A 19,276-nucleotide genomic window follows, 5' to 3' on the forward strand; every position below is an offset into this window, starting at 1 on the left:
GCGGCACGCGGCCGCGGGGTCCAGCCGTCACGTGCGGGGCTCCCCGCGCCGCCGGCCCCGGGCCGGGCGGGCCCCGCCGCGGCCCCGCAGCCGCCCGCCGCAAACAAAGGCGCCCCTCGCCAAGTTGAAGTGTCCGCGGGGGTGTGTGCGTGTGTCCCGAGGGGGGAGCCGCAGAGGAGCCCCCCGCCCGCCCGGCTCCCAGCGGTGGATTCAGCCCCCGCCCCGCCGGTCGGTCTGTACGCACCTCGCCCGGCCCGCGGGCCCTCCGCACCCGCCTCCGCCTTTGAACTCACAAGGAAAATGGTTCTCGCCGCGCCGCTTCCGGGTCGGGCCGGGCGGTCGCGCCGGGGGCGGGGACGGAGGAGGCGGAGGAGCAGGAGGTGGAGGACACGCCGCCCGCCCTTTGTGGGGCCGGCAGCACTATGGCGCAGCCGAACGCGTCCCCGCGGCCGGGTCAGGGCGCGCTGCCGACGCCCCGCTTACATAAGGCGGGGGCGCGGGGCCGGTGCGATCCGCGGGATCCGGGCGCGGGGAGTGCGGCGCGGGAAGGGGCGGCGCTCGGCGGGCGCGGCCCGCGGACACGTCCCGCGGGGCGGGGCCGCGGGACGCGTGTGGCGGCGGCCTCGGAGCGCGGCCGGGGCACCCGCGGGCCCATGGGCACCCGCTCCGAAGAGTCAGATCTCCTCTACAGCCCCAGCGCTCCCCCTCCCCGCTAAGTCCCCGCGGCGCCGGGCCCGTCCTTGGAAAGCTGCTCCCTGTCCCTCCCACGGGTGGGCTTTGGAAAGTCAGCAAGCGAGGGCTGCAGCTCTGTCCACAGTCAACCCAGAAAAAAACCTAAGTAATAAAAAGGAAGGGCGGGTCAGGCATGAGCTCAGCGCCTGGTGCGGGTCCAGGAGCAGCCGGGGTAGAGGGCGGGGGGCGGCTCCGCGCCCCCTGCGCAGCCCAAAGCCGCCTCTGCAGGGACTCAGCCCGGGAACGGATGGAAAACGTTCTCAAGCACAATTTTCTTATTTCGCCATACAACCTATTTTCTCCTTCATGACACACACACACACAAAAATATTAAAGGTGTTTTCCCACTGCTGAACAGAATTTAATGGCTCTAACCAACTAGTTGTTTGCAGTTCACATAGAAACATCACTTCTAGTCCAGCAGAAAAAAAAAGTTCATGGGACACTATTAGAAAATGGAATTACTAAAGAAAAATTTAGCAATAACACCTGTAATGTTCTCCTTGAACTTGGTTCACATACACAAACATGGATGGGGGAGGAAGGAAAAAATAATCACAAGGAAGATTAGGATAGAGGCATTTATTTCCTCCAAAACCTTTAAACAGCTGTACATTTTTCACTTCATGGAAAAAATACAAAGCATGTCATTTGCCAAGAAAGTATGAGAATAATGGGAAATCAATGCATGACTACATCTCTGTTCTCATCTTGAATTATTCCAAATGATGTAAGCTTAAAGGTGTATTGGAATGCTATAAAATACTGAGCTCTGAAATAAAATACTTGGGTACAGTTAAATATTGAAGTTGAACTGGAAGGCTCTCTCTTACCCACCACACACTTTTCTCCAGCAAACTGGTTTTCTTCTGTAACAGTTCGTGACACTGCACGCGCACAGGGTAGGAACCAGACTACCTGTGCGTGGGTTTTATACAATACCCAGCCTGTGCTCAAACCACATAACTGCAAAACTAGATTTTGCTTTGAAGGGACGCTATCAGAGATGGTTTATTGTATTGATTTTTCCCTTTTAAGTGGTCTTCCAGCCTGGCCAGCCCAAGGCAGCTGACAGCCTTATATGGCAGGAAGGCTGTGGGGAACAGCAGTGCCCTGAGCAGCCTCCGTCTATTCCTGACCTTCCAAACTGGACAGTTGCTCCTCTTGTATCCTCTGGCTTCCCTGCCAACAGCCCCTCACCAGACCCACAGCCCCTCAGGGCAGACACCTCCTGCCACCAGCAGAGCATGGGGCTCACTAACTCCCTCTGCTCCCCTAAAACACACCTCCTGCCCCAGCCAGGCCATGGCGGGGCTGCACTGCCTCATCTCCAGAGAAAAAATGAAACAACTTAGTGACACCATTTTGACCTGATTTCTTTCCAATTCCTTCTTCTCCAGCCGACCTCTCATAGGGTAGAGGGGAATAACACCTGAGTCACTTCACCAGTACTGAGACAGGTCATGCAGAACAAAGAGTGAAATGCAACCTTCATTCCGTGTTTGTGGTCACAGTTTGCACCTCTCCCCCTTTGGAGCAGAAACGTGCCCATTCTCTGTCACCCAACAGGGTCACTTGTCAAGTGAGCAGGGCATTCTTTCACGGACTTGGTTCTTCAAGGCCTCACCACCTCTAAACAGTAAAACTCAACCTATCAGTAACAGCTGACACAAGGAAATATCCTGAACTCACACTTTGCCAAGTAATCAATAAATAAAGTATTTTTCCAAACTTAATTCTGTACTTGTATGATCTTCAATTTAACTTTTAAAGCACATTTTAGACTACCTCCAAGAAGAACTGAGCACCCCTAAGACATACTATTTCAACCCACAGATTCACACCTATCTCATACAGTTTCAGGGGGTTGTTTTACCATTTCTCTTAAGAGCCCAAATGCTAGTAATTATTTCAGGAAGGGCAAACAAATAAATTGCGTCTATTACAGAGCACAACATCCTTCATGCTACTCCTGAACTAATGGTGCTGTGATAGTTGTGTGGTATGTAGTGCATCTGTCAAAGTAGGCAATCCTTAATAATATCCAAGACAGACACTATTAAAATACAAATCACAAGACTGTCTGGAGGACACGCAAGTTTGCCCATTTGGACAAAGCTTTATTAATAGACTGCGACTTAGTAACAAAGAATATTAATACCCAGCACAGCACTACCAATTCATTACCATGGAGGGATTTTGTTAGAAATTCTCAAGTTGCACCAGCTACGAATGGAATACTAACTCAGCAACAGTATTTCCAAGGGTTTCACTTAAAGATGTTCTCAGGAAAAATCTGCTGAGTGGGAAAACACCTTTTGAGAGTATAAAAAACCAAGGAAGTTGCTAGTGGTGCAACTGCTAATGTTAAATAGACTAAGGCAACATAAAGTGACATTTAAATTGTAATGACTTAAATTTACCACGACATATAGGTGTATATTCTTAACAAAACACAGATTTGCCATATAAAGGCATAACTGAATTTTAAACAAGAATTTAAAACACGAGTGTCTATCCAAGGTTAGTTTTGACATTTGCAGAAAGATACATTTTAAAAAGGCTTATTTGGTAGTTACATTATTTTAGCACTGTTTTCCACTACTGTTTGCTTCTTCTCACAATTGGGCCTGAACTCTGTCAAACAAGCCATACTATAAGCTTGTAGAACAGAGCTGCCTTTGTTCTTTGGCACTGCCAGTCCCCTATGGAATCAGGCAGCACACTGAACTGCACTCGACAAACAATCCCTGACCTTCAATTACTGTCCTGGCTCACTGCCACAGGATACATGTATTACTGGTAACACAGCATGGCCTATTTTGCAGATAATCGCTAGAACTACAGATAATCATGAAAATCAACGGAAAAACGCAACCATTCCCTTCCTAAAATCACAGTTGTAACTTCCCCGGTGTGCTGCAGCATGGCCCGGGCTCAGGCCATCCATGTGAGGATGGCAAGATTGTGCCTTTTGTATTTTTAGTGACCGCAGGAAGAATTCCAGGTGGCGGACGGCTTCGCCTTCCTCCGCTGGAGGTTTTCGGTTTGGGTTTTGTTTGCTTTGAGGCAGAAGGTTGTTCTGGCACGGTTGTTCAAGAGCTGCTCTTCCCCTCCCCGCCTTCCTTTTTTCCCCCTCAGAACCCCGGTGGGTTTTTCACTGGAGCTGAGCGGGCAGGGGCCGGCGGCAGCTGCAGCCCCTGCTCTTGCGGGCTGGCCGGCAGCCAGCGCCGGGCCCTGAGCCACGGCCCTGCTGAGAGCTGCTGCCACTGGGAATGCCGCACCGGGAACGCCGCACCGGGAGGGGACGGCACACGGTGACCGGGCGTTCTGCTGTGACCCCCTTTCGCTCCTTGTAGGCAGCGAACCCCCTGAACTGCAAACCGGGCTCCTTCCTCACCCCGACAAACCCACGTGGGCAATGCTGCTGGCCAGGAAAGAGCACATGCAAATATTGCAAAGGAGTAAATATTTAAACTTTAAAACAAATGAAGGTTAGTTAAATCGGTCTTCATCTTTTAAATTAGCATTTTTCTACTTATCTTCTTCCTGTCTGTGCCACCCCACATCTGCTTAGCAAGCAGAACTGTTTCACAGAGATAGTCCTGCAGAAATAATGCAGTGCAAGGGCAGTGCAAGTTAGTGGAGAAATGAACTTTCTCACTATGCATTTGTGCAAACTGACCGAGTTCAGATGGTGTACTTAAGTGCAAAAGCCAAAGTCCAAAGGAGGAATTAATGTGTGAAACAATTATTACTCCTGGAGCTGCAACACGTGAAATAGAGCAACTGGCGTTCAGGTGCCAGTTCATTTGGCAAATTCCTCATTTAAAGTCTCCTTTTTTGGTTATGGAGGTGGGCAAATCAGACATGAAAAAACTTCACCAGGCTATCTTTAGTATAATAATTTTTCAAAATTGAGAATCTGATGACAAGGGCATGAGCCCTGATAAAGGAACACAAGCAACAGTACAATTAATACACTCACATATCAGCACTAACTGATTTTACAGTTTATTTCAAATTAATTCGATTTAAAATATGGTTTCTATCTTTCAATGTTTTAGTCAACTTTTAAAACCACTTTTACCCTTCCCTGGGCAAGCACCATGGGGTTTAATGCTGCATGCATCAACATGACTCTGCAATTTTTCCCATTACTTCATTCCCATCTATTCCATCATACCAGTACTGTAAATGCAACTCTGGGAATAAGCTCTGTTAGTGAACTGGTGCTATTTTTGGGGCTGAATGAGTGCCTCTGCTGCAACAAGAGACCAACAATTGTGGTAAGATGCATGGTCTTAAAAAAAAAAATCATTATCATTGTAGGCAATAGCACTATATAAGTTTTCTTATTTGCCGGACAATGCTCTAACCCCAGATTTATGTTCAAAGACAAAATGTTGAGCAGTATCTCAGGGACCTCTTTCTGGATGTCTCATCTTAAGCCCAGCATCACTATAACAGACTTGTGTTTTCCCAAGCCCTCTCCCCTCATTAGCTGAGGAAAAATGCTGTGACCCTTCCACTTGCTCAAATCCAGTAACATCAAAGCTCAAATCCAGTAACATCAACGTCACCTTCAAGTGTGACCTGCTCACTCTCACTTCTGGGTGCAGATCCTTCTAACAAAGATCTGCTATAAAACATGTTTTTCTACCCATCCCCACAGTTCAGAGCACCAGCCTACATTCATTCTGCCTTTTGATTACTGAAGCCTCCTTTCTCGGGCCTTACTAAATGCACACATGATCAGACCACGTAAAATGCTGTCACACCTCCAGCCCACCGCATCCACTGTTCGCACTGCTTCCCTCAGCGGCCCCATCACACACACTCCACTTCCAGGAACAGCATCTCCCGATCCTGCAATGGCTCATTTATCAATTTCAGGAACAGTTTACTGGCAACACTCGCAAAGCTGATTCGCTGATATCTTTCCATTTTCACCTTAATACTATGCTTGCTGTAATGACCTCTGAAACCTTGACAGCAGCTTGGCCACTGCTTTATGGAAGCCTCATCTTCCCTTGTAAGCAATGCCTCCTATTTCCCATCTGCCTGTCTCTGTGTGTCATCTGCCCTTGACTCACTCAAGTTTTAACTCTATGCAGAAAGGAACCCTTCTCATTCTGCATTTCATCTACGAATCATTGCACAATGAAATCCCAGACTTTCATATGAGTTTGTAAGTGTTGTGGTAATGTGCCACACCATTCATTAACCTTGGGACCAGATCCTGTCTTCCAAAAAGCGAGCACAACAGTGTCAAGTTCATAATGTTCTTACCCACACTCCGTCTGCAATATTCATCAAACCCTTTTTAACTTGGGTGCTATCCATGTTTTGCAGTATTCATGCTTCTTCAGCCTTCTTGCTTCCATCACAGTGATGCCAAACTCCCTCCAACTCATTTCTTGGCTTTACTTTCTTCTTCCAACCCTATCACCAACATTCACAATGTTCTTGCATCCTTTTGCCCTTGAACTTACTGGACGTAACAGTCATTAACTCAGCCTCCTCTCCACAAAAACAGCCTGATTGAGAACATCAGCTTCAGGCTTCTTACATCCACTGAAGTGCTGCTCTTCTGATTCAGCATCCGGCAACTGCCTCCCTTTCATACTTCCCATTAAATGAAGTCCATTACAGAACTGGACTCCACCTTTCACCCTCCTACTATTTCCTGTCCCTCTCAGACTACATTCCCAATTGCCTCTCAGAAGCACATCTCACTTCCTGAGAGCCACACAGATCCAGCTTTCATAAGGTCCCTCTCTGTTTTTTATTCCCCAGTGCTTAAATACCTGCCTCAACTTTTTCCATCTCACCCCCTTAACATGTTTGCTAACTTTCATTTCAAGATCACTGTTTTTTTCTCCCAAATTTGCTGTTTTTTCAGCTCCTCTGCCCTGCCACTCCTTGTCTTTCCTTTGTCTAAAGCATCTTATTCACCAGCTTAGTCAGCTTCCTGTCTTTTAAATGGACTGTATTTTGTTTGGCATTTTTCTATTTGCTCTTCTCCAAAACAACTCGGGAGCATCTTCACCACAGAAAGATCAGCTTCCCACTGAAGTTCACACTCCTTGATTGCTCAGGCTGCTGGCAGGCCCTTTGGTCCTGGAAACAAGCCTTTGGCTCCATCGGATGCAAACAGGGTGTGGTTCCAAGGGAGCCTCACTCCAGCATCACTTCCTCTGTTATGGCAGTGCTGAGAATGCACCATTTGGTTTTTCCATTCCCACAGCCCTACGACTCCTGCAACATCCAATGCTCCCCATATCCTGACGCCACACCCAGGGCATGCAGTGTATTCCTGACATCATGCTGGAAAATGGTCACTTGAGTAGGAGGCTGGAACGACGTGGTTAAGTAAAAGCCTACAGGGAGTGGAACTGGCTCTTGAAACAGAGCTGGGACGTGTTAAAAGGGAGCTCCTGTGTGGAGCTATCTGGAATAACAAAAGCCTCAAAACCATACAAAAGGTGAAATATAAAAATCCGGAAAAAATATCGAAACAGAGAGCAGTATTTTAAAAGAACACATCCTGTAGGAGCTGATAGAGGGAAATACCTGCTTCACGTTATCCTGGGAATGAAGTTGTTATACATAAATTTGGAGTCAGTTTCTGAGAAGCAAAAGACTCCTGAAGGTCATTCCTCTTAGATTTACATTTACCCCCTTTTACTGACAGCAGCGTATTTCACCGTTTGTCAGGCACAATAAGAGCTGCAGAATGAGCATATTCAATCTGCAATATATTCAGAATGTGGTCTTCGGGTGAATAGTTAAAAGGCTGCAACTTCTACTCCTGCCTCCTTTTCTACTGCCACTGTCTCCAGAAAATCAGGAATCCCATTTGCCAGTTCTTCAGGCTTTCTATCTGGCTATTTCTGGATTCCTGTTATTACAGGGAAAGGCCATTCATGGAGGGAGAGGATTACTCATTTTGGATCCCGTGCCTCTGTGCTCTCAGTCCCAGCTTGTTGGGAGTAAGGTCATACTTGAACATTGGTCTGTGTTTGGCAATACATCCTTTTTATATTCTAAACATGTACACTTTACACATAAGAGTATTCTTAAAAGTAGTATTTTCATATTTCCAAACACTAAGATTTAAATATTAACCAACACTCATGCACTGTGGTTTAATTATCTGTATAAAAAGCTCCATCTTACTGAGACAACGTGCTAGTATATGCTCCTCAAATAAAAATATCAGACTGTTCACCTCACTTTTGTGTGTCACATAGGCAGGGAGAGAAACAATCTAGTGTCAGACTACACAGAAATATATATTTCACCTTCTTGAGCAGTATTTTCTCCTGCTATGATTTTTTTATAATCATAGTATAGCTCTGTCAGACATCCTACACAGACAACAGTTGCTGGTACACTGGTTTGATTCCTGACTCTACAGCATTAAAAGGTTTGGGAGAACTTCTCAAATAAAAAACCCTTATAGGCATAAATCACTAAGAAGGTGAGGTTAAAAGTTTACACTTGATAATAAAAAGTCTGATGGAACAGACGGGGTTTTAGTCAATATATCCCAGCATCAGGATAATGCTGAAATAATGTTGAAATGCCATCAGTCTATCTAGTAAACAAATTAGAAAATAACCTAGATATCATAATGGATTCTCCCCCCGCAATGCTATTTTTAGATTCTCACATCTGCCCTACATGCTTGTCCAGTAGCAACCTTGATGGACAAACACTTTTTTTTCCTTTCAGGAAAACACAGGACAGATGGTGCTCAAAGTATTTCTCTCAGAGATAACAAGTTTTCTGCTTTTTATAAATTCACTCATCTTCAAACTGTGACAGCTGTGAGTTTAAAGATAAAATCGAAATGATCCAGATCTTGTTCATCTCCTTTCTCTGGGGTCCCTGGAAGGTCACATAAATATGTCTCACTTAGAAGTTTCCCACTAAATGTGAAATGCATTTCTTTTCAAAGTTCAAACTTCGTGGGTATGTTAGAAAGAAGCAATTTTTTCAAAGTTGTGTCTCAGGCCTGTATTGTGAATTTGGGATCTTGTGGATCCGCTTGTATAGTGTATCAGACAGTATTTACCTCCAAGATCTATTTATAGCAGTAATTACATTCCCTCATTCCTCCCATACTAGCATACATGGCAATGTTACCAGCCTGTATTTTCTACTTCCATGTAGTCTCTCACGTTAGATTGTACTTCTACAACCCCCCCTGCGTCCTGTTTGGCTTCAATTTATCTTTCTCCAGCATGGCTGGGCAGGATGATGTGTGTTAGTTTAAAAGCACTCTCAGGGGCAGCTCTGTGGGGACACAGGCACATTCCAGAGTCACACCCTGACCATCTCGACAACACCCAGCAGGTTCTCAGTGCTCCTCTGACCGGCCAGAAGGCTCAAACCTCCTCCTTGCCAGTGCTTCCGTTGGATAAGCTCTCGTCTACATTTGCCATCTGCTCCTAAATCCACCACTTTCTCTTTTATGCAGTGACGTTTTGTTCCATTTTTATTACTTTGTTCCTCAAGGACATTCAATTTTAGTCACATAACACCCCCCCCACCCCCATTCTCTGTGTTAAGGGCTTCACCTATTCTGCACCATCTATTGATTTAATCAAATTTAATCAATTAGTCCAAAGATGAAAACACTAAGCAAGTCATTCCTAAAATGTGTTAACAACTATTGGCAGACAGACCTATTTCACCACTCCACCGCTCCACCTATTTCAACACCACATAGCTATGATCTTATAAACTAATTCCTACCTAATGTACTGTTCAGGCTACTAATCTCAGTCTTCCTCTGACTGTTCATCGCTTGCCATACTGCAGAATGCATTACAAAAGTCAAGATTAATTATATTAATTACATTTTCTTGCCTAAGAACAAAGCCAACCGAAGTTTTTGTTCAAGTGGGTCCATGATGTAGCATTTCAAGGTGCTGATGGTAAGAGCAGCCTATGATTAAGGGCAGGGGGAGGAAATCCAGAGTAGCTATAACCAGTCTATTTGTAAACACTTTGAAGAATACAAAGCCATAAGTAAAAGCCAGCATGAATCCCAAAATATGTCATAGCATCCATAATGTCAAAGCAAATTTCCTTGACAAACAGAAGAGCAGAATTGAGAAGTAGGTCTATATCCTGACACAAAATAAATAAATAAATAAATCCTACAAACCCACCAAACATTCAGAAATCACCACTAACTATCTGTGAAAATATGTATATAGAATGTAGTTCTTAAAGTCACCTACACTGGGTCTGCTCTTACTCACTGTTTTCATTAGTGACCCAGATGATGGAACAGAGACTACATTTATTAAACTGACAAACAACCAGCTTCATGGGACTGCAAATTATGTTAGAGGACAAAAATGCAAACTGGACAAGCAGTCTGAGAAAAAAGATGACATGCAAAACACTGCACGTAGGCAAAACTCAACAGCAGAAATACTGAATGGCTAAGGAGAAATTCCCCAGAAAAAAGAGAGGTTAGGTTCAATTTATGGGCTGAGTTAACAGTATCATGCTGTAAAAATATAAACACAATACTGGGATATATAAATGTTAGTACAACCTGTGTTCTGCATTCATAAAGCCTCGGTTATAGTACTATAAAGTGAGCAGAGTTTTGGATATTGTTCCTTAAGATAGGTATGTACAATAAAATAAGCATAGTTTTGGAAAATACCATGGGTGAATACAGACTGAAGAGACTGGGAGGGGAAAACTGCTGGGTGTGTCTCTAGCTGTAAAAACAGGATGCTGCAAGGAATAATTTCTTAATCTCTCCAGCAGACACAACAAGTTTTAACTGCCTTAATTTAGATTAGATGATTTCAAGGTCTTTTTTGGTCTTATGATACAATATCCACAGAGTCACTCACCTTTCCCAAATAAAACAGCATGCCCAAATTACTGATATATTTAAGTCTGGCTTTATTATCTCTCTGACCAACATCACCTATTTCACGGCCTCTCTGAGCAGCTACATATCACTGATCCTCGAGGGGCTGCAATGCAAATGAGAGTCTCAAGACCTCGCTCCCTGGCAGCAAATATTCTGGCAATAATCTTGAGAGCTGTGAGATACCAGCTTTCCCTGCCTGCACTAATCCCAGCCTGCGCATTCCCACCGACGGAGCCGAACAGGAAGATTTACCTGCAGACCTTGGGAAAGGTTCTGGCAGATCATCCCTGACCTGAAGGCCATGAGCTGGCCTTCCTTGTCTAGAAAATTAATTCTTCTCAAAGACAGGTATAAGGTCAGTAAAATTCACTCTCTGAAGTAGGTATATTGTAGTCTACTTCATTTTCTTTAATCTCCCAAACCCTTGATTCCTCCCGCCCACACCCCTCAATGCCTTCCAAACCTTTACATATTGTGAGGACAGACTGACAGGCTTTTAATTGCTTGTCTAATTGTTTCTTTCCCCCTCTTTATGTTGGCACTGCTTTTTCCAATCGTCAGTACCACTCTGAAGGAAAGATGAGCTAAAATAGTTACAGTAAGCACTAATTCTTTCCTAATTGTGAGATGGAAATTTCTATGGGTCTAAGTATTCTACGATCCTTAAGTTCCTTCTGGTAGTAGTAGAAATTCCACTCTCTTATTCTCATACATCTTGTGTTTTCCTCCTAGTTATAATTGCCCTTACTGAAAAGCCAAAAACACTTAAAAGTTTTAGTTGTGTATCTGTTATTCTCTAACCTTCTCACCATGCAAAACCTTCCTTTTATTTGTTTTCACAACATTTGGAAGATTGAGTTCTACTTTAGAAACAAACCAGAATTAAGTTGTCCTCACCCCTGTGTCCCCTCTGACACTACTTGCAGGATTCCTGCATTAGTCTCACTATAAATCCTTGGGCTGACTATTCACCCATTTTGGTCTGCAGACCAGGATAACTCTTTACTGGGAATTCAGTTTTCAGACAAGCTTTACATATCTAACTTCAGGAAATTGTGTCCTGAGGCTCCTTGCACTTGTGACCAGCTTTGCTTATTTAAATTTCCCACTAAGATTCAAAACCTAAAATTTCCAAACCAATTTCCCTGTATTTTTCCCACATATTTCAAACTGAATCAACCCCATGACTACTAAGGGTGCGATTTTAAGTTCCACTTGATCTGATTAACTGTAAACTGCCTGAATGCCTCACCAGCCCCCAGCACTGGGTCCGTCTCTCCTCTGGCAGCCTGATCCATGGGAGCTCACCCCCCCACCCGGGTGACTCATTTCACTGGAGTCACCTTGCTGATGTAACTCCGTGACTGCTGGGATCAGCTCTGGGGCAGAGCGAGAGAAGCCAGCCCAGCTCCCTCAGCAGCTGATAAAGCACAAAGTGAAACTGAATCCTCAATCCAAAGTTATTTTTCTAGAATATCCTCACTGCTTTTCTAAACGAAGTCTAAAGTAACGCTGACTTCCTGTTGGTTCAGTGACTACTTTGAGGAAGGAACTTGCCAGCAATCACATCCAGGAATACCTTGGCCTTATCACTTCTTCTCTTATCTCTACCTGGGAAAGTAAACCACCTGATAACAAGCAGTATTTATCTAACAACACTACAAAGATCCCTATCCCTATTTGAGTTTAACCCTGGGGCCAACAGAGATTCTTTGCTCTTTCTGTCATCTTTTTCCAAAGTGATTTTGAGCCAAACTGATTTTGGGCTGTCCTTTTTACACTGAAGGTTTTTTTCTAATCTACTATATAATTACTACTGCACAGCTTTTCCTTTAGTTAGGTTATTTCTGAACAGCACAAAGTATTTTAAACACCTCCAGTCCAGTTACTAAGAGCATTCTGCCACCCTTCAGATGTTTTATATCCCAACCTCTATAAGCAGCTTGGATTTCTATGTTTTGTTGTCCAGGCTCTCAACATTTCAGTTATTTCTTAGTAACCACATGCCATTATCCATTAACCTTTCCCTAGCTGCAGTGCCTATCACTTTCCTCAATCTTGGAGCTCTTTTCCTTCTCAATTGGTACTAGTCTTCTACCCACTGACACTTTTCCATATGCCGAAACAGAAACAAGTGTTTAACCTAAAAGTTGAGGTCTGAATGGAGATTTCATTGTTGGTCAAAGCCTTTTTCCTTACACTGAAGTTCCCAACCACTGTACCAGTCACTCTCTCTAAAGGCAATTTTTCCAGGTATTTAGGGGCAGAGCCTCCCTGGAAGAATTATCCCCCAGGGGAGTCTCCTCCAGGTACCACACTTCCACTTAGGACTGTCACAGCACTTACTCTGTAATTCTCCAGTGTGATATGCACATCTGTAATTCTCCAGTGTGGTATGCACATCTGTAATCCACCACAGAAGAAAATTTGGTGCCGTTTATCCTATCACGAAGGCTAATGATGGAGTCTCTCCTTCCCACTCCCACTCAAATCCCTTCAGGATCTTTCTCAGCTTTCTCATTCTTATCTTCCCGTTCACCAACATCAAAAGTCCCACCAAGAAATCTGCAACTCCTCAGCCCTCCCTTAGTTCTTGGAACTGGTTTAAGTTCCAGCCTCATTGCCTGTTGCATCTTGAGCCTTTCAGCTTTTCTGGCTTTTTCTCCTCTTCACTTTTGAACTGTATTAGTAATTTCATGCATACTATATTTAGTCATTTTTATTAAATCTGCCATTTTTCAGGTTTCCTCCACTGTTCCCTTGATTATTAACTCTCATCTGTTTCAAGTCCTTGCCTTTAAAAAGGACACACACAAAACTCCCTTGATATACTCACCAGTTACACAGCTACTACTTATTAGCTGCTTGACTTCTGAAACCTTTTGTCTAAAGGAATTTCAACCCTTCATTCAGATCAGCTGTGGGTAGCAGCAGGAACCATCTCATACTCAAGTTCAAATGCTGTCCATAAATTACATTCAAATCAAACACTACTCACTGATCCTCAAGAAACAAGATTTGCTTTCCAACCCCCTGGGAAGGGGTCCTATGCTGGCTTTACTGATCTCTACTAAAAGCCCAGTGCTTTACAACAAACTGGATGTGTCAAAGATGTCTGCTTTGGTTATTCCCATGGAAGTCTATCCAAATTTGGCACAGTTAGAGGCCAAAAAAAATATAAGAGTTCACAGACATTTGAGTGAGAAATGTTCGCAAAGCAAGGAACTGTTTCCTTTCCCGGCAATCACTGTTCCTGACTCTTGAGGGTTGTGGCCTCAGAGATGAGAAGAGAAAAGCTCTCCCCATTGCTGGCACCCAGCACTGAAGAAAAAGGGAGATGTAAACGGAGGAGAAGGCACAGGGGGCAGGAAAAGAACCACCAGAAGGGCAAGAAAGACCCAAAAGGTGAAACAGCTGGCAGGGGATCAACAAGAATAGAAAGCTCTGTGTGTTACCCCCCCACATCCCCTCTGGTAGCTGGAAACACACCTCAAACCCCCAGGCAATACTCCTCTGTTTTCTACAAGAAGCAGAAATCACACAGGCCCCGTCCCCACACACTGTTCTGCTCCACACCCTCCTCCCTTCTGCACCCCTTCCGAGCACTTTTGCCACTTGCAAGTGTGCATGTGCATGTGGGAATGAGACACGCTGTCAATTTTTTTGCCTTTCAACTTAGTACAGCTCTTGTAATTTATTTCTTTTATAATTCTCCTAATCATGTTCGGCTTTTTTGTGTAACAGTATTTCAATTTATTATTTAACTTATTCTTTTTCTTGGCCCAACAAGCCAGGTATAACTGATACAAAACTATCAATAAATCAGATAACAGCTTTAAATCTAGGACTATTCAAAAGTTTGGATTTTTTTTTACTCCTATTTAAGATATCCTCACACTGTGCTTATTCAAGATATAAAGCAAGCAATGAATGGAAGTTTAAAAATGAAGCCTCCCTTTGGTCTTTATATTCTCATATCTGTAAAATGTTTTTAAGAACTTTACTCCCTTTCCCACCCCCAAAGCAACAAGAACAAGCTTTACATTAGATAGGTATTGAGGGAACAAAAGAGTAACTCTCTCTGACAGGTTTTTATTTTTCTCTGAAAGAGAGCTATTTCAGACCAAGACCCAAAAATGGAGCTGGACAATAGGGCAAGCACTAAATCTTTAGGACGTTCCCCCCCCCCCCCCCCATTTCATAGTGCTGTAACATTGTACAGTGAATTACTTCAGGAGAATCTATAAAATGAATGACCCATTTCTGGTCAAAAATCCCAGCTGGGATTTATAGCCATTTGGCCTATAAAAAGCAGAAACCATCACCTTTACTGCGCCTCGCCACCTCCCCCCCCCCCTCCCTTCCCAACCTGTTCTGGTACATAAAAAAAGAACTGGGATGTTTTCCAGTGACTATAAAAGCTAAGAACTTTTTGAGAAAGAAGAACAGTTACTTTTAGAACTACTTCCCCTTATGAAAAAAAAATCACTCTGGCATACCTGCATACAAAATTAGCATTTCTCTCTCCCAGTCATTATTCAGTCTTTCTCTATAACCAAGTTACACCTGACTTTATTTTCAGGATTAGCAGTCTTACAGAGAAAGGGGATAAGGAAAAATACATCCATGGATTTCAGTTTATTTCAGTAAAGATGCTTTGCATTAAGTGGCTCTAGTAGTGGCTTTAATGATAGAAGAAAATACATATCCCTGTTCAGGGAGACAGAACAGAGATATTCCAGCTGTGGAAGACCTCTTCAACCAAGTAAAGTGTGTTTACAAGAACTGTGCCTTCCCCCCATACTGGCAGCTTCTTCTCTGCCTTCAAGCTGAAAGATGATTTAAGTAACATATCAATGGACTTCAGCAATAAATACCTCATCATTGTAATGAAAAAGAAATGGACTGCTAGTTGTCACAGCAGAATCTAAATTAGGTTTCTATATTTAGAAGTACCACCTTGCTTTTGAGGATAGTAATGTGCCTCAGTTGAAGGGCAAAAGAACTCATACAAAGTTGGTGCAGACGCTCCTGAACTGGACTATAAGTGGCAAAAGAGTGTGAAATCAAAGAAAATTATATGTAAAGATGATGAGCATCAAATGTAATTATAATATCAACATTAAAACTAATCTGTGGAAGTTGGGAGGCCTATGAAATTGGAAAGTGAAGTTTGACTAGCTCAGTTCTAGATCTTCAAAGAAATTAAAAGGACAAAGCTATTCATTCCATTATCAGCTTTTTATTTATGACCTTTCAAACAGAAATTAATTAAAACATTGTAATGACACCAGATATTTGTCACAGTAGTGGTGGTGTAGTTATTAAGGTCTAAGGATGAAGACTGACACTTCTATTTCAGAACTGAAGAAGAACCTGCATTATTAAAGACTAACCATTCAATTCCTTCTGCATCTGTCAATCCAACAAAATATATTGGCTATTCCAAAAGCCTCACCCCACCTATTACTTCCCAAAAATATTGAGAACTTTCCTTCCACTGCATTTTTCCCCCCAGTGAACTCTTCTACTTGAGTTATTCCTTCACTTTTGGCCTCTGCCACAGACTTTAGTAAAGCTGATCCTGTCAGTGAAACACAGTATTTTAAAGTAGACTCTAGATGTGGAAGTTACTCCAACTGCATTTTTGCCTTTCATTCTGTCTCATTTTCTTTGTCACTGAAATGTTCCCTGTCTGAACTTAATAAAAATAGTCAAGGTGACCCTCATTTATTTAATATCGAAAACATCCAGTAAACTCCAGATGCTCCATTCCAAATACAACCAATTTATTTTCATTCCAGTTTTAACCAGACATCAGATCCTCTAGGGCAGATAAGTAGAAAAAAAAATGCAATTGCAAGCTGCAGTAGTCAAAAACCTGTACTATATAAAGTGGGATGGACTTCACATTAGAAACTACTTTGGTTTATATCGCTGGCATGCAGTAGGAGGAGAAAGACAGGATTAATGTAAAAGCCACAAGACTCGAACATAATTAATTAGGCTGGAAAAAGGTAATTGCAATGGCATACAAGACACATGTAACCTCACCATTCAGCCATAGAGCCATGAAGAGGACCTGTTACCCACGTGCCTTAACACTTAACAGAACATTGGCAAGTTACTGAAATACTTGTCTGCCTCCCTGTCAACTCCAATTTCAGCATAAGTTCCTTCAGACATGATTACTTCACAGAAAAACTGAAACCCACCCTTTTTGTTGTCTGCAGTTCTACTTCTCACATGCAAAAATTTCTGACTTGTTTTCAGAAGTGTAATGCTGCCTGTAGTGCACAGACACATCCCACTGGGCTCTAGATGGTAACAGTTTTAATAATATAATATGCATATTTTACTGCTGCACAATCTTGCTTTTCCAACCAGAGAACCCTTAACACTGGGCTAAAAATCACATTCTAAGGACCAAAGTAGCTTGATGAGTATGAGAAAGAGGAAAAACATACGTGTGTGTATATATTTTATTTTTTTTTCATGCAAACTGTACTGGGGAGGTGTTGTGCCACAGAAGGCAGACCATAACCTGACTCGTGGCAGGAAGCAGAGGGCAGAGGCCCAGCCACTGTCCCACAGGCCTCTCTGCAGCAATGTGGTGGAAAGCAGAAGCCAGCCAGCCCACAGGAACTGCAGGGTGTCAGCACCCCTTTCACCGCTGCTCCTCACCCCCAGCACGCAGCAGACACCACAGCACAGTGCACATCCCACTGCAGCTGTGAGAGGGTGATGAATGACCTTTTCTCCTCCCCAGCAACATTTCTGAAACCAAACTCTCACTCAAGAGGAAGACGCTCCACGCAAAAGGCTGACACTTACAAATGCTTTCCAAGACGTGCAGCTCAGATAAATATATTTGAATGTATTTTGCCTATTCTTTTGGGAATTAAAAAGCATGGGCAAGAATTGCAGAGGGACCTAGATAGGCTGGATAGGTTGGAGAACTGGGCTGACTCCAACGGGATGAGGTTCAAGAAGGCCAAGTGCTGGGACCTGCACTTTGGCCACAACAACCTCATGCAGCACTAGAGGCTGGGGACAGAGAGGCTGGAGAGCAGCCAGAGAGGGACCTGGGAGTTTGGATTGACAGGAAGCTGAACATGAGCCAGCAGTGTGCCCAGGTGGCCAGGAAGGCCAACGGCATCCTGGCCGGGATCAGGAACAGTGTGGCCAACAGGTCCAGGGAAGTGATTCTTCCCCTGGACTCAGTGCTGGTGAGGCCACGCCTCCAGTGCTGTGTCCAGTTCTGGGCCCCTCAGCTCAGGAAGGACATTGAGGTGCTGGAGTAGGTCCAGAGGAGGGCAACTAGGCTGGTGAAGGGACTCAAGCACAAGTCCCATGAGGAGAGGCTGAGGGATCTGGGGCTGTTCAGCCTGGAGAAGAGGAGGCTCAGGGGAGACCTCATCACTCTCTACAACTGCCTGAAAGGAGGTTGTAGCCAGGTGGGGGTTGGTCTCTTTTCCCAGGCAACTATCAGCAAGATAAGAGGGCTCGGTCTCAAGTTGTGCCAGGGGAGGTTTAGGTTAGGTATTAGAAAGAATTTCTTTAAAGAGGGGGTGATCAGACATTGGAATGGGCTGCCCAGGGAAGTAGTGGATTCTCCATCCCTTGTGATTTTTAAAAAGAGACTGGATGTGGCACTTAGTGCCATGGTCTAGTAACCGCAGCGGTAGTGGATCAAGGGTTGGACTTGATCTCAGAGGTCCCTTCCAACCCAGCTGATTCTATGAATTGAATTTCAGCTTGCTGATAGGTGAGTTCAATATAGACATTATTAGGAGCATTATGTGCAAAAGAGCCATTAGAGCATTTACTCACGAGCTTCCCTCCATGCCCCTGGGATGGACTGGGGTGGGGAGTATTCCTGAACATCTACACAGTCCAGATTCCTTCAGGCTTTATATATCAGCAAAGAGAGACCCGCTAACATATTAAACAATTTCAGTCTGTGTCCTGAGTTACGGACCTGTTGTCAGTTTTTGTGCCTGTTGCCCATGCAGGCAGTGGAGGACAGGGATGCCAACTTTGAAAAGGGAAGCCCAGTTTCAAGATCCTCTTCCATCCACTTCAGAGCAGTTTCTGTTACTCCTCACTCTGACCCAGGAACATGAACCTCTCTCTCCTACCTCCCATGTCAGCATCAAACCCACGCTCCAGCAGGAAAGGGATTCCTTAACCAAACAAGCCCTCCGTGAAGGTTTCCATGAGACTTCTCTCTGGTTTAGAAACAGTTTATTTCGTAAATAAGTGCACTTCTGTGGCTACCTCAACCATCTAACAATGGTTGATGGTCTAATCCACTTTGGTTACTAATTTAAATGAACTTCTCAGTTGGAAATCAAAGCTACTTCCACCTCCACCATATTATTACAGCTGACTGCAATTATTGCATTAGAACAATGAGTATTATTTTCCATGGCACAAAGTACTGAATTTTAGAGGGTATCAGCCATCAACTCTGAAGTCTGAACAGTCTTCAGTGAAGGGCAGCATTTAATCCAGAGAAAAGAGATTTTTATACCAAGTTCTGCAAAAGGATTTCCCATGGGCAGTCTGTTTTGACAACAGTTACCACATTGGGACATGTGCAATGACTGCAGTTTCCCACACTAAAAG

The 19,276-nt window shown here is 43.9% G+C and overlaps 1 protein-coding gene across 3 annotated transcripts in view; it reads right to left on the reverse strand.

The window, feature by feature from the left end:
- Window positions 1-19,276, reverse strand: part of JMJD1C (jumonji domain containing 1C) — a 156,359-nt gene that overhangs the window by 60,934 nt on the left and 76,149 nt on the right. Inside the window, exon 1 of one of the 3 annotated variants that reach the window (XM_027668277.1) lies at window positions 294-359. The exons of the other annotated variants lie outside the window; for them this stretch is intronic. The gene's annotated coding sequence lies outside the window, so the exon portion shown is untranslated. Of the gene's footprint in view, window positions 1-293; window positions 360-19,276 lie in introns of those variants that run through there. 3 annotated transcript variants of the gene reach the window in all.

Source organism: Corapipo altera, unplaced genomic scaffold, assembly GCF_003945725.1.
Source record: "Corapipo altera isolate COAL_440 unplaced genomic scaffold, ASM394572v1 254, whole genome shotgun sequence".
In the NCBI taxonomy this organism is placed as follows: Eukaryota; Metazoa; Chordata; class Aves; order Passeriformes; family Pipridae; genus Corapipo; species Corapipo altera.